This window comes from Oncorhynchus kisutch, linkage group LG26 (assembly GCF_002021735.2).
Source record: "Oncorhynchus kisutch isolate 150728-3 linkage group LG26, Okis_V2, whole genome shotgun sequence".
In the NCBI taxonomy this organism is placed as follows: Eukaryota; Metazoa; Chordata; class Actinopteri; order Salmoniformes; family Salmonidae; genus Oncorhynchus; species Oncorhynchus kisutch.
In genome coordinates, this window is record NC_034199.2 from 22,151,647 (window position 1) to 22,168,051 (window position 16,405).

Sequence of the window (16,405 nt, forward strand, 5' to 3'; positions counted from 1 at the left end):
AGAGGAGCTCAACAGAGAGGGATGGAGAGGAGCTCAACAGAGAGGGATGGAGAGGAGCTCAACAGAGAGGGTATGGAGAGGAGCTCAACAGAGAGGGATGGAGAGGAGCTCAACAGAGAGGGATGGAGAGGAGCTCAACAGAGAGGGATGGAGAGGAGCTCAACAGAGAGGGATGGAGAGGAGCTCAACAGAGAGGGATGGAGAGGAGCTCAACAGAGAGGGTATGGAGAGGAGCTCAACAGAGAGGGATGGAGAGGAGCTCAACAGAGGGTATGGAGAGGAGGAGAGAAGTGAGGAAGGTTGGAGTGAGGGATAGTAAGGAGGAGAGAAGAAAGGAGGATGGACAGGAGGTCAAGAGAGAGGCGACGGAGGGGAGGAGAGAAGGATGTTAAAAAGGTGATGAAGAGAAGGAGAGGAGAGATGGATGGCCCATAATGACATCCCACTGTTTCATCATGACCAGAGCAGGGGCATAGAGGAGTGTGTCTGAAAACACATTTAGCGGAAAAGTTCATATGACACCCAGTGTCCACACTAACTCAACTGTTGATACTGTATGGGTCAAAACGGTTTCCTCAAGTAGGGAAGACAGGGGGCAATTGTAACAGTTTTGGTATTTTACTCTATTGCTCAGAGACCACTCGAACGAGGACAGTTATTTATTGGTTTAAGAAACATCTGTCTCCTAATCATTAGTAACATTCATATGTCTTTACATATGGCAGTCAGAACACAATATTGATTTCAATCCGAAAAGTACGTGCAAGGGGCAATTGTAACAGTAGTTGGGGTCAAATATAACACCTAACAAATGAATAAATACATCTGTTATTGTAACAATGTGCGCTGAGAGTCGGGAAGCAAATTCAGGGAGTGAGTGTTGTAATGAAATAAACAGAACATAATACAAACCAAGAACCACGAACAACACACAGACGTGAAACAGAAACAATAACGCCTGGGGAAGGAACCAAAGGGAGTGACAAATATAGGGTAGGAACCAAAGGGAGTGACATATATAGGGAAGGTCATCAGGGAAGGGATGGAGTCCAGGTGAGTCTGATGATGCGCAGATACGCGTAACGACGGTGACAGGTGTGCGCCATAATGAGCAGCCTGGTGACCTAGAGGCCGGAGAGGGACAGTTATTCTTGGACGTTCATGCTCAAAAAAACACAGCCTGGGGAAAAAACTACATTCACCCCTGAGAAACAATAAAACGTACAAATAGTGAGATATTTATATTTGGAGAACCTAAATGGGCATGTACTGGGTTTCAATATTCTAGCTTGTTTTCTGTTTGGAGAACCTAAATGGGCATGTACTGGGTATCAATATTCTAGCTTGTTTTCTGTTTGGAGAACCTAAATGGGCATGTACTGGGTTTCAATATTCTAGCTTGTTTTCTGTTTGGAGAACCTAAATGGGCATGTACTGGGTTTCAATATTCTAGCTTGTTTTCTGTTTGGAGAACCTAAATGGGCATGTACTGGGTTTCAATATTCTAGCTTGTTTTCTGTTTGGAGAACCTAAATGGGCATGTACTGGGTTTCAATATTCTAGCTTGTTTTCTGTTTGGAGAACCTAAATGGGCATGTACTGGATTTCAATATTCTAGCTTGTTTTCTGTTTGGAGAACCTAAATGGGCATGTACTGGGTTTCAATATTCTAGCTTGTTTTCTGTTTGGAGAACCTAAATGGGCATGTACTGGGTTTCAATATTCTAGTTTGTTTTCTGTTTGGAGAAATTCAGTGTTACAATTGCCCATGGTCTCCACTACTCACTTCACATCTGTACATTTTTAGACGTCAGAAGCGAAATGGAGAAGTCACATGAGCACTCAAGTCAAATGCTGTTCATTGGGCATAAATACGTCTGTGGTTAGACAGTAACTGTCCCAACATCTATTTGGAGTTGGTGAAGTGCGGGGTTTTACCACAACTCACGCTACAGGCCTGTCTTTACACCATCTATCTTTCCAATACTACATTACAATCCTGTCTTTTCCCCATACATCTATCCAATTGTATGCGCTATAGTGCAATTCTGAATATTTAAGCAGGGAACTGGATGTTCTTCTTCAATAGCTCAGTTCCATCCAACTGAACCCAAACTCTACGACGGGGATCATCAAATAGATTCAGCTGTGGGGCGATTTCTTTCTTGAGCGGATGGTCAAGGGACTAGAACATACAGTGCATTCGGAAAGTATTTAGACCTCTTAAATTTTTCAACATTTTGTTACCTTATAGCGTTATTCTGAAATGGATTAAATGTTTCTACAACTTGATTGGAGTCCACCTAAATTTAATTGATTGAACATGATTTGGAAAGGCACGCACCTGTCTATATAAGGTCGCACAGTTGTCAGTGCATGTCAGAGCAAAAACCAAGCCATGAGGTCCAAGGTATTGTCTGTAGAACTCCGAGACTGGATTGTGTCGAGGAACAGATCTGGGGAAGGGTATCAAAGCAGCATAGAAGGTCCCCAAGAACACAGTGGCCTCCATCATTCTTAAATGGAAGAAGTTTGGATCCACCAAGACTCCTCCTAGAGCTGGTCACCCGGCCAAACTGAGCAATTGGGGGAGAAGGGCCTTGATCAAGGAGGTGGCCAAGAACCCTATGGTCACTCTGACAAAGCTACAGGGTTTTACTATGGAGATGGGGGAACCTTCCAGAAGAACAATCATCCCTGCAGCACTCCACCAATAAGGCCTTTATGGTAGAGTGGCCAGACGGAAGCCACTCCTCAGTAAAAGGCACATGACAGCCTACTTGGAGTTTGCCAAAAGGCACCTAAAGGACTCTCAGACCATGAGAAAGAAGATTATGATGAAACCAAGATTGAACTATTTGGTCTGAATGCCAAGCATCATATCTGGAGGAAACCTGACACCATCCCTACGGTGAAGTATGGTGGTGGCAGCAACATGCTGTGGGGATGTTTTTCAGCGGCAGGGACTAGGAGACTAGTCAGGATCAAGGGAAAGTTGAACTGAGCAAAGTACAAAGAGATCCTTGATAAAAACTTGCTCCAGAGAGCTCAGGACCTCAGACTGGGGCGAAGGTTCACCTTTCAACAGGACAATGATCCTAAGCACACAGCCAAGACAATGCAGGAGTGGCTTCGGGACAAGTCTCTGAATGTTCTTGAGTGGCTCGAGGCTGCCAAAGGTGCTTTAACAAAGCATTGAGTAAAGGGTCTGAAAGTTATGTAAATGTGATTGTTCAGTTTTACATTTTTTATAAATTTGTGTGTAGATTGATGAGTACACATTTTTAGAATAAGGCTGTAACATAACAAATTGTGGAAAAAGTGTGGCAATACTTGGGGAACTGATTTCCAATATTTGCTGGTGTTTTTACACTATTGTATGTCTAACAATGAAAATATATATACTTTTCTATTTTGCTCAGAAAACCTGGGGTGCCAAATAAAATCACACTGCCTTACGGGAATCTACTGAAAACTTTCATACTCAATCAAGAAACAAAAGGGGAGGGGGGGTGGAATGGAATGGCTGGAAATATAGCTGAAACTGCTACAAAGAAACATATGTCTTTGTATGTGTGCGTTTGTGTGTATATGAGTGCGTGCAAATGTGCTTACCTTCTTGTTTGTTTGTGAGCATATTCACTTGCTTGTTTGTATGTGTGTGTATATGGAGGGAATGTGGAGGCGCTAGTCAACATCATTAGCCAGTCTTATTAAGGTCTGACATCCAACCTGAATTATACATCAAGCAGCCAATCCAAAGGCTGTGTTCCGAGATGTCATGGGAGTGTTCCTGACGATTCCCGGTCGGAACACCGCGCCGATCCCTTTAATCAGGAGAACGGAGTAGGATCAATGCTGCAGGGTCCAAAGGGAGGGATGGATGGATGGATGAATGGATGGATGAATGGATGGATGGATGGATGAATGAATGAATGAATGAATGAATGAATGAATGGATGGATGGATGGATGAATGAATGAATGAATGAGAGAGAGAGAGAGAGAGAGAGAGAGAGAGAGAGAGAGAGAGAGAGAGAGAGAGAGAGAGAGAGAGAGAGAGAGAGAGAGAGAGAGAGAGAGAGAGAGAGAGAGAGAGAGAGAGAGAGAGAGAGAGAGAGAGAGAGAGAGAGAGAGAGAGAGAGAGAGACTCGTGCAATAATGTAAGAGGCTTCATGCATGTAGATGAGATGGTGGGGGGATAGTAGAATGTGAGAGCCAAGTGCATAACATGTATAATGAAAGGATACTACTCCAAGTCTTTACCTTCATAGTATGGCTATGTCACTTCATTGCTCATCATTCTAAAATCATGGACATTAATATGGAGTTGGTCCCCCATTTGCTGCTTTTAGGAGTCTTTTGGAACTAGACTTGGCGCTCCGGTACCGCTTGCCATGCATTAGCAGAGAGAACAGTCTATGACTTGGGTGACTGGAGTCTATGACAATTTTATAGGCTTTCCTCTGACACTGCCTAGTACATAGGTCCTGGATGGTAGGAAGCTTGGTCCCAGTGATGTACTGGGCCGTACGCAATACCCTCTGTTGCGCCTTATGGTCGGATGCCGACCAGTTGCCAAACCAGGCGGAGATGCAACTGGTTAGGATGCTTCGATGTTGCAGCTGTAGAACTTCTTGAGGATCTCGGGACCCATGCCAAATCTTTTCAGTCTCCTGAGGGGGAAAATATGTTTTTGTGCCCTGTTCATGACTGTTTTGGTGTGTTTGGCCCATGATCTTTCTTTGGTGATGTGGACACCAAGGAACTTGAAACTCTTGACCCGCTCCACTACAGCCCCGTCTTTGCCTCCTCCCTATAGGCTGCATCATCGTTGTCAGTGATCAGGCCAAACTTTGATGTTTGTTTGGAATTTTTCCCCCTTTTCCCCCCAATTTTGCGGTATCCAATTGTTAGTAGTTACTATCTTGTCTCATCGCTACAACTCCCGTACGGGCTTGGGAGAGACGAAGGTCGAAAGCCAGGCGTCCTCCGAAATACAACCCAACCAAGCCGCACTGCTTCTTAACACAGACCGCATCCAACCCGGAAGCCAGCCGCACCAATGTGTCGGAGGAAACACTGTGCACCTGGTGACCTGGTTAGCATGCACTGAGCCCGTCCCGCCACAGGAGTCGCTAGTGCACGATAAGACATGGATATCCCTACCGGCCAAACCCTCCCTAATGCGGACGACGCTAGGCCAATTGTGCGTCTCCCCACGGACCTCCCGGTCACGGCCAGCTGCAACAGAGCCTGTGCGCGAACCCAGAGTCTCTGGTGGCACAGCTAGCACTGCGATGCAGTGCCCTAGACCAGCTCTAGCAGAGCAGAATTTTGACGATTTTGTCTTGTTGGAAAGGTGGCATCCTATAACGGCTTCAGTAAGGCCATTCTATTGCCATTCTTTGTCTATGGACATTGCATCGCTGTGTGCTCGATTGTATACACCTGTCAGCAACGGGTGTCGCTGAAATAGCCGAATCCACTAATTTGAAGGGGTGTCCACATACTTTTTTATATCAGGATCCCAGAGAGACAAACACAGGAAACAGGTTCCTCACTGCTCAGCCACCAAATCATTCAGAACTCCAAGCTGGTACAGTAGTGTTAAAACTTTGTCCCAATACAAATCTCTTTACCCCGTCCCTCCCTATCCCATCCCTCTATGTCCCGTCCGTTGCCTCCAGTCCTCATTAACATATAAATTGACGAGCCATAATTGATGCTCTAAAGCAAAGTTTAGACAGCAAGGTCAGCCAAGAAGCAGTATTTAAGCCTGACCTAAAAGTGTGGTGGATTCGCTTATTAGCTGCCCACACTAGCCCGGGCTCATCCACCAAGAACAGAATGAGAAAGAAAATTCCATCTCATTCCCTGAAAAGCCTGCAGGAAGTAAGCTTGATGGCTGTCGCGTTGCGGCGTGTAAAACAATGACATGCCATTATACAGGGCATGGGAGGAGACTAGTCGCGATAGTTCTGTCACGGTATTCTTTCACTGTAATAGCTATTGTAAATTGGGCAGTGCAGTTAGATTAACAAGAATTTAAGCTTTCTGCCAATATCAGATATGTCTATGTCCTGGGAAATGTTCTTGTTACTTACAACCTCATGCTAATCGCATTAGCCTATGTTAGCTCAACATTCCGTCTACGGGACACCATTCCCGATTAAACAAATTATGGCATGGGTTTGTTCAATGACAGGCATGTACAGTATTTGTTTAAAATCTATCACTTGATGTTTCATCTCAGAGAGACAAATAATCATGTTTTTTTTGTCAAATGTTATATATGTGCCTCACTCATACGTTGTACACATAAGAAAATGCTGGATTGTTTGGTTGACCCACGCTGTGTTGCAGGTGGTGGGTCACTTAGTTACGTTGTTTTCTTTAAGAACTGCTGGGTTATTGATGTGGGTTATTGAGATATGACCCAGCAGGTTAGCTCAGAAGACTGGAGGCGTAGTTTAGTAGGGGTGTGGCTATCAGATAGTTATTTTTTGCCACCCATGAGAGTAAATGTCATTCCTGTTCATATGTTCTGTTGCATAGTCATCGCATGGTATGGTCAAACATTTAAATGTGTCTGTCTTCAACAGTGCATTCAGAAGTGGATGAGTTCCCTAAATGCTTATGTAAATCCCATTGTTGGGATTCAATAATGTGGTATACCTTACTGTAATATGTAATAAGTTATCATAATATCAGAGCACAATGTCACTTTTTGTGAAACTTAGAATTTTTTATATTTAAACTTAAGATGATGAACAGGAATGACATTTGCTCTCACGGGTGGCCAATAAGACCGAGCTGAAAGCCATAATAAGCCACACCTCCTAGAAATAACCGAAGGATTACATTCAAAAATACCCAGCTGCTAGGACAACCCAGCATAGTAGTCAGTGAGTGGTGGAATAGGGCGAGAGGACAAAAGCCCTTTTAAAGCTGTGGACAGACTGTAAATTATTTATTCATTATTCTAAGCTCAGCTGAACTAACGAGGAGGAGAAGAGGGGTCTTGGTCTGTGTAGCATAGATGAGTGCATACATAGCCACAATCTCTTTTTTCTTTTTTTCAAAATTGCTCAAGCTCAGTAAATTTGGTTGGGAGTCATTGATGGACAGAAATATTCAAACCTTGTGGTGGCAGCATCATGTTACGGGCATGCTTGTGACCGGCAGGGACTGGAGATTGTCAGGATCAAAATAAATACGAAAGCACAGATAAACAGCTTTCTGAATACCTAACCCTGGGATAGACTTGAATTTTTCAGCTGAACAATTCTATACATTTTAATACCAAAGACACACCAGAATGGCTTTCCAATAGGCATTGAGTTTTCTTGAATGGTCAAGTCTCAGTCCTGACTTAAATGTACTTGTAAATCTGAGAGAATATTCCTGTCTATCAATGACTCCCAACCAAATTGCTTGAGCAATTCTGACAAAAACAAGTTAAATAAGTTCAATATTGCCCTAAGAGTTGTGCAAGGTTGATAGAATCGTATTCAATATGTTTCACAGCTGTAATGGCTATCAAATGTGCCTCAACCAAATATTAACTGTGGGGTATGAAGACAATCAAGACATCATTTTTAAATACATTTTGAAAATGTTCTATACGTTTTCCTTCACTTTGGAAAACATGGAGTAGGCAATGTACATTGGTTTAGATGTCATATTTTACTTCATTTTAAGGCAGCAAAATGTGTAGACTATGCAACGGGGTGTGTCGACTTTCACTAGGCACTGTATATGTCTTGGGGAACATTACTTTAGAGCCATGATGAATAAAACCAAACATTTCAACCACTTCTGTTTCAGCTGTGGCGGCTTGCATTCTACCACTCATACACTGACACTCTGAATTTTGTTACAAAACCCTGCAACATTTTATCAATTTTTAAGGTCCAGTACAGTTCTCACGTTATCTTTTATTTTGGCTGCCCCAGTCTTACTGCCAGGAACATGCACCTGTCCTTTAGCCTGTTGAATAGGTAGAATTGGAAGACTCATGTTCTATGTGTCCCAGGGGACAGGAGAGAGTGGTGTGCCATGGAGGAGGAACAACAGAAATGCATTAAGTCCTCTACGGAAGCCGGAGGGGATCAGGGAGGAACAAACACAGGACAGCTGAATGTATGACTTATTCACTGTAACCAGTAACACCCCAGCCAAACATTATCCCACTTTGGTGTGAGGCTCAGGGCAAAACATGGCTTCACTTGACCTCCCAGTCACCTTTGACCCCTAGTGACCTCCTTCGTATGAGACAGGGGATGCAGCTGAATACTTTAAAGACGGAAGTGACATCCTTTTCTGATCTCCTTAACCTGCAGTGATGTCAAAGAGCTGGACAGGTGAAAGAAGGACAGGTATCCACTATTTTGTTTTCACCTATCCTGTGTTTTCAGATCAGTGCAGATGAAGGAGAGGAGATGAGGAAAGGAGGCTGCTTTGAGCTATTGGAACAGATGATCCTCCTGTTTTTTCATTTACTTATGTAGTCATAGTTGGTATGTGGTGGTCTCTGGTGTAAGACGAAGCAACATTCTCCTCACATTGCCAGAGAGTACGCTTTAATTAGTATCGAGTCAGTATTCACTTTTCATTAAACACTACACTGATTTGAATTCAAACAAGCTTTCTGGCATTGCAAAATGTGCTTGAGAGTGTGGTTAGAGAGCCAGACACTTGGTCTATATACTCCATCTTTCTGCATCTCTCTCAATCCCTCTCTCTAACTGTGCGACCGTGTAAAGCCAGCTGCTCAAACATCTGCCTGTGATATGTCCTCTTGGCACACTCTCTGAGCCTATAGCAGTCTATGTGTGTGTGTGTGTGTGTGTGTGTGTGTGTGTGTGTGTGTGTGTGTGTGTGTGTGTGTGTGTGAGCGAGAGAGTGAGAGAGAGAGAGAACGAGAGAGAGACCTTTTCTATTCTAAATACTTAGCACTTATTGGTTTTATGTAATTGGAAAACCACATATGTGTTGGTAAAAACTGTAAATAACAATGCAAAGAGATGGTTTAAATATTCAGTTTCTAATGTGGCCTTCCGTATTCAACACAATGCACAATCTGAGCAGCCTAAAAAAATACAATCAGTGGCTTTGAGAGGATACACATGTGCTGCTTACCTCCCTGAATACAGCTCCAGTGTGTGTGTGTGTGTGTGTGTGTGTGTGTGTGTGTGTGTGTGTGTGTGTGTGTGTGTGTGTGTGTGTGTGTGTGTGTGTGTGTGTGTGTGTGTGTGTGTGTGTTTGTCTGCTTAGCTGTGACGACAGTGTCATGAGATACTTCCTTGATGTTGGTACACACAATTAAACCCTGATCTGAAACACTGTCCCTCAAAATACACACAACATGGCAATAAGCTTACCCTAGTAAAACTGACTATCCTACCGATCCTCGACTTCGGCGATGTCATCTACAAAATGGCTTCCAACACTCTACTCAGCAAACTGGATGCAGTCTATCACAGTGCCATCCGTTTTGTCACTAAAGCACCTTATACTACCCACCACTGCGACTTGTATGCTCTAGTCGGCTGGCCCTCGCTACATATTCGTCGCCAGACCCACTGGCTCCAGGTCATCTACAAGTCTATGCTAGGTAAAGCTCCGCCTTATCTCAGCTCACTGGTCACGATGGCAACACCCATCCGTAGCACGCGCTCCAGCAGGTGTATCTCACTGATCATCCCTAAAGCCAACACCTCATTTGGCCGCCTTTCGTTCCAGTACTCTGCTGCCTGTGACTGGAACGAATTGCAAAAATCGCTGAAGTTGGAGACTTTTATCTCCCTCACCAACTTCAAACATCAGCTATCTGAGCAGCTAACCGATCGCTGCAGCTGTACATAGTCTATTGGTAAATAGCCCACCCTTTTCACCTACCTCATCCCCGTACTGTTTCTATTTATTTACTTTTCTGCTCTTCTGCACACCAATATCTCTACCTGTACATGACCATCTGATCTTTTATCACTCCAGTGTTAATCTGCAAAATTGTAATTATTTGCCTACCTCCTCATGCCTTTTGCACACATTGTATATAGACCCCCCCTTCGTTTTCTACTGTGTTATTGACTTGTTAATTGTTTACTCCATGTGTAACTCTTTGTTGTATGCTCACACTGCTATGCTTTATCTTGGCCAGGTCGCAGTTGCAAATGAGAACTTGTTCTCAACTAGCCTACCTGGTTAAATAAAGGTGAAATAAAATAAAAAATAAAAATAAATTGAAAATCTAATCAGTTCATATTTAAATGGGGGGCTCCTGTCTTCAGAGAATAACAAACATACAGAACAGACTATGAGATGGATACTGTAGATGTTGGAGGAGAATAATGGAAATCAAGAGAACCAGCCTATTACTTACGAGATATCATCTTTCAGTGAGAAAGATATGAAAGCAATCATAGCACTGGACACACATTACAGAATGTGTGTGTGTGTGTGTGTTTGTGTGCATGCATCTTTCTGCAAATGCATGCGTTTGCATGTGTATTTCGGCGGGCATGCATGCGTAAGTGAGTGCATTTGTGTGTGTGTGTGTGTTTGTGTCCATCCGTATGTGCGCATGACCTTAGATAGGGCACCGCAGTGGCCTACAGTGTCAGCAGTGGCAGAGTTAGTGGGGGAGGGGGTGGGGGTCTTCGCGGGGGGGGGGGGGGGGGGGTACTAATCTATAAATCTGCATTATATTTTTATTTGCAGTGGCGGCCATGATCCCCTAAATACATATAGGGGAAACACTGCGCACACACACACACACACACACACACACACACACACACACACTCCTGGCCCAACTGAAGTTACATTCTCTGTTTGTTGTGGTCAATCATGTTGCATTATATTGGGTCATTAACAGTGAGCCAATCTGGAGTGTGCGAGTGTGTGTCTGTGTGTGCGTGCTTGTGTGTGTGATTGTCCCCTGCTTCTCTCTCTGTGACAGGGTTAGATTAGTATGAAGGATGTTCCTCATTTGTTAAGTGCTGATACTGATCACATTCATCCAGGTTATTAAGTGACACTCTGTCTCCCCCCGACCTGCCTACTGTCACAAAATCAACACTGATGGATATTAAACCGGAATAGAGCAAAACCTGACAACGTCTCACACTGATATATTAGTTATGCACCACTGCTATTTTAGGGTACAGCAGAGTTTATCCATGTGCACACCAACATCAAAACACACACTGTGTGCGGAAGGCCCAGCGCATCACTGGGGCTGAGCTCCCAGCTATCCAGGACATATTGTATATGCGAGGCGGTGTCTGAGAAAGGCCCGAAAAATGTACAAAGACTCCAGCAACCCGAGAGATGGACTGTTCTCCTGTTCTCGTCCGGCAGACAGTACTGGTGCATTAAGGCATAGACCAACAGACTCCTAAACAGCCTCTATTTCTTGGACATAAGACTGTTAACTACTGCTCCCCTTCACGCCTAAGCTCCTGCTAAAACTACTATTCATTAGATTTATTGCTACCAATACTTTGATTATTTATTCTCATTACCGTTAGTACTTAATTATTTCTGGTATATATAAGTATCTATTTATCCTGCTACTGGTCACTATAACTCCTGTTTACATGTACACAGCAAATTCTCCAGTGTTAAATCAACACTGACAAGGTTACATTTTATACTGGGCCAGAGTCCAAACTTTTGAGTGTTAAACTAATTTTGCTTAGTGCTGACGCTGTAATTAATACTCAGTGTTATGCAACAACACCTCATTTAGCATTTAAAGTAGGAAGTGTATATGCAGTAGTTTACACCAATGGTGTTATGCACCACCAGGTCTCATAGTCATACGTCAGAATTAGATGTTCATCCATGTTTCTCAGGCCTCAAATTTCAAAGTTGTTCCAAACGTCAAATTTGCTGCCATACTGTTTACTATTATTATTATTATGTCACTTTCTCCTAATCACCGCCTACACTCTTAAAAATAACGGGCGAAAAAACAACACATGTTGGGTTATTTGGTAACCCAGCGCTGGTTAAATAGTGAACAGGACACATGTTGGGTTATTTGGTAACCCAGCGCTGGTTAAATAGTGAACAGGACACATGTTGGGTTATTTGGTAACCCAGCGCTGGTTAAATAGTGAACAGGACACATGTTGGGTTATTTGGTAACCCAGCGCTGGTTAAATAGTGAATAGGACACATGTTGGGTTATTTGGTAACCCAGCACTGGTTAAATAGTGGACAGGACACATGTTGGGTTATTTGGTAACCCAGCGCTGGTTAAATAGTGAACAGGACACATGTTGGGTTATTTTGACCCAGACAGTTGTGTTGCGTGAATAACCCAACATGTTGGACTGTTGGGATTACCCAAACATTGGTTCATTTAACCATCATTTGGGACATTTTTACTTTCATGCTAGGTTGACCAGCTATGTCTTTTTTACCATCATCCTTAGGTTATTCTCAGGACGAATGACACAGTTGGGCCTTTCAGCTAGATCTTATTGGCCATTTGTGAGAGAGTAAATGTCATTCCTGTTCATCATGTTAAGTTTATACACTGCAAATTCCAATAATACTTTTCTACACATTCTTCTATAATATTATAGTTTTTCTCAGTTGCTAAAACACTAAAACCCATTGGCTGAACAAAGTTCTCAGTTGCCTGGACTCATTTAGCTAGTTATGCAGTCTGTTGTCAATACCTTAAACCATTTCACATGGTAAAACACAATTTGCAGATCTCACTTAGTCTTTTCAGCAAAACTCTAAACACATTCTCATTCTCAAAACACATTCTGCACTATAATGCACATGTCATCCATACTGGTAAACACAAGTGGCAACAATCAAATACAAATAGAGAACACATGTCATTGATTGAACACAACCACTCAACATTGATTTAACCTGTTTCAAATGATGCGACACAACCAATATAAGCCAGTTCAGAGAGCAAACAGGTTGTTGAAGGTGGGAAGGTGAAAGTCTGAGAATGGATACTGTAGTACAGTGCATTGTAGGCTGTATACTGTACAATGGACAAATTGTATGGCCCTGAACATTGTGCTTTCCATTTATTAACAGTACTAACTGCTCAACAGATTTTGACTGGTTGCAGGTTCATATCAACAAAGAACAAGAATTACAGTATCACAGAGACAAAGGACAAGTGTGTGAGATGCAGGGTACAGTACTGTAAAAATAGGGGTACAAGGAGGAGGAAGAACAGAAAACAAAATTGCAAAGAGCAAAGCAGAGTAGTAATTTCTGATCAATTTTGAGCTACTATGATAGAACATGTTTTCGTTCATCAAAAGACAATGACGGAAAAATCTGAATCTTTTTTTAGATAAAAAATGTACTACCCTGAGAATTGTATGTTTTGAACATCCTTGTGTTTTCTATTTTTCGGTGTATTGTTTACTGACTGCTTGAGAGTGTGTATCATTTTGATCACTTTGTTTATGATTTGAGAGCAGTGTTTGATTTTGAACACAGGTAAAACTGTTTTGAGGCGAATGTTTCATTTTGCAAGAGGAGTCAGAGGTTATGTAAATAGTGCTTGAAGATGAGGTTTTGTGTTTAATATTTTCAGGAATTGGAGCAAGGTTTCAGAAATTGTGTTTTAGCAATTGAGAAAAACTGTGAGACAATTTATGACTTGTTACAGTGCCTTCAGAAAGTATTCAGACCCCTTGACTTTTTCCACATTTTGTTACGTTACAGCCTTATTCTAAAATGGATTAAATATTATTATAAAAAAATAAAAAACAGAAATAGCTTATTTACATAAGGACAATCATCTCTGCAGCAATCCACCAATCAGGCCTTTATGGTCCAGTGGCAAGACGGAAGCCATTCTCCTCAGTAAAAGGCACATGACAGCCCACTTGGAGTTTGCCAAAAGTCACCTAAAGACTCAGACCATGATTTTCTGGTCCGATGAAAACAAGATTGAACTCTTTGGCCTGAATCGCAAACATCATGTCTCGAGGAAACCTGGCACCATCCCTACGGTGAAGCATGGTGATGTCAGCATTATGCTGTGGAAATGTTTTTCAGCGACAGGGACTGGGAGACTAGTCAGGATCGAGGGAAAGATGAAAGGAGCAAAGTACATTGAGATCCTTTTAAAAAAAAAATCCAACAATTGTTTACAGACAGATTATTTCACTTATATTTCAATCACAATTCCAGTGGGTCAGAAGTTTGCATACACTAAGTTGACTGTGCCTTTAAACAGCTTGGAAAATTCTAGAAAATTATGTCATGGCTTTAGAAGCTTCTGTTGGGCAATTTTTTTTTTTTTGAGTCAATAGGAGGTGTACATGTGGATGTATTTCAAGGCCTACCTTCAAACTCAGTGCCTCTTTGCTTGAAAATCAAAAGAAGCCGAAGAACACCATCCCAACCGTGATGCATAGGGGTGGCAGCATCATGTTGTGGGGGTGCTTTGCTGCAGGAGGGACTGGTGCACTTCACAAAATAGATGGCATCATGAGGCAGGACAATTATGTGGATATATTGAAGTAACATCTCAAGACATCAGTTTAAAGCTTGGTCGCAAATGGGTCTTCCAAGTGGACAATGACCCCAAGCATACTTCCAAAGTTGTGGCAAAAGGGCTTAAGGACAACAAAGTCAAGGTATTGGAGTGGCCATCAAAAAGCCCTGATCTCAATCCTATAGAAAATGTGTGGGCAGAACTGAAAAAGCATGTGTGAGTGAGCAAGGAGGCCTACAAACCTGACTCAGTTACATCAGCTCTGTCAGGAGGAATGGGACAAAATTCATCCAACGTATTATTGGAAGCTTGTAGAAGGCTACCCAAAACATTTGACCCAAGGTAAACAACTTAAAGGCAATGCTACCAATTACTAATTGAGTGTATGTAAACTTCTGACCCACTGGGATTGTGATGAAAGAAAGAAAAGCTGAAATAAATCACTCTCTACTATTATTCTGACATTTCACATTCTTACAATAAAGTGGTGATCCTAACTGACCTGAAACAAGGACTTTTTACTAGAATTAAATGTCAGGAATTGTGAAACACTGAGTTTAAATGTGTTTGCCTAAGGTGTATGTAAACTTCTGACTTCAACTGTATATGCTAGGTGGTGTCAGAAGATTGATTAGTTATAGTATTTTGATATTAATTACTGCACTGTTGGGTTTTTGACAATACATCTTAAACTTGAACACACACACACACACAAAGACAGACAGGCAGGAAACATCCTGTAAAGGATAAGCTGCGTTCTATAGAGCGGAGGTGTTTTTTGAAATAGCATCCTGTTCTCACACTAGAAGGCTGTGCTGTGACCTTGGGAAGCTCCTTGGAGAATGAGAGTTCAGATAACTGGTAAAGTGGTCCTACTGTACACTCTCTTCTCAAACAGCCCACACACACACAACCATCCCCTTTACACCATGCTGCTTACATAACACTGAGACAGAGAGAGACTGAGGGAGAGGGAGAGAGAGGGTGGCTCAAAGGGGGGTGAGAGAGGGAGGGAGGTAGAGAAAAATAAAGATCTGGGTGATGAGAGCAAGAAAACAGTATGAAAGAGGGAGAGAAAGAGGGAGAGAGAAAGAGGGAGAAAATGAGCTGTGAGTGGAATTGAGGAGCAATGTATTCTCTAACAAGTTATTTTTGGGAACAATGTGCAAAGACGTAATCTGACTCTTTCCCAACTAAATAGCTGGATGATGTCATCTGTGGAGAGCTATTGCCAGGGGAATTCACTCTAAAGACAAAACATAAAACAACAGGATGAAAAAGAGATGAATTCCAAAAAGCTACTGAAACTAGGACACATGCACATACAAACACACTGCCACGCACACATATTTTCTTCTGGAGTTTTCGGTACTTGGCCAGGTACTTAAAGGAAACAGGTTACCGAGATATACCAAGATTTCCCACCCAAACCCACTCCCTTTTCCCGGATATAAATAACTGTGTGAAACCGGTAAATTATAATTCATTATTTCTATGAGCAGCATGACGTGAAATGGAACTGTTAAATTATATGAGACGTCTAAATCTGTCTTCTCTATGGCCTCCGCTCTGCTATCTGCATGATCCATCATCAACGCTCAGGGTGGGGACAGACAGCGCATCTCAGTAGGAGCGCAGTTCATAATGCATGTATCATGTCATCATGGTAACTTATTTTCTTGTGACAGGTAGGCCTACATTTGTTGCAGTATACAGTAATATGAAGCTACAGCAATATAACAACGGAATGCGTGTCTAATTTACACATCTCCATCTGGCTTTTGGGGGCCACCTTATTTATTTTGGTCTATCACTCAAATTAGCCATTTAGTATAGTTTTATCCATATATCTAATACACATTGGGTTATGCATAACTATAAACTGGGTGGTTCAAGTCCTGAGTGC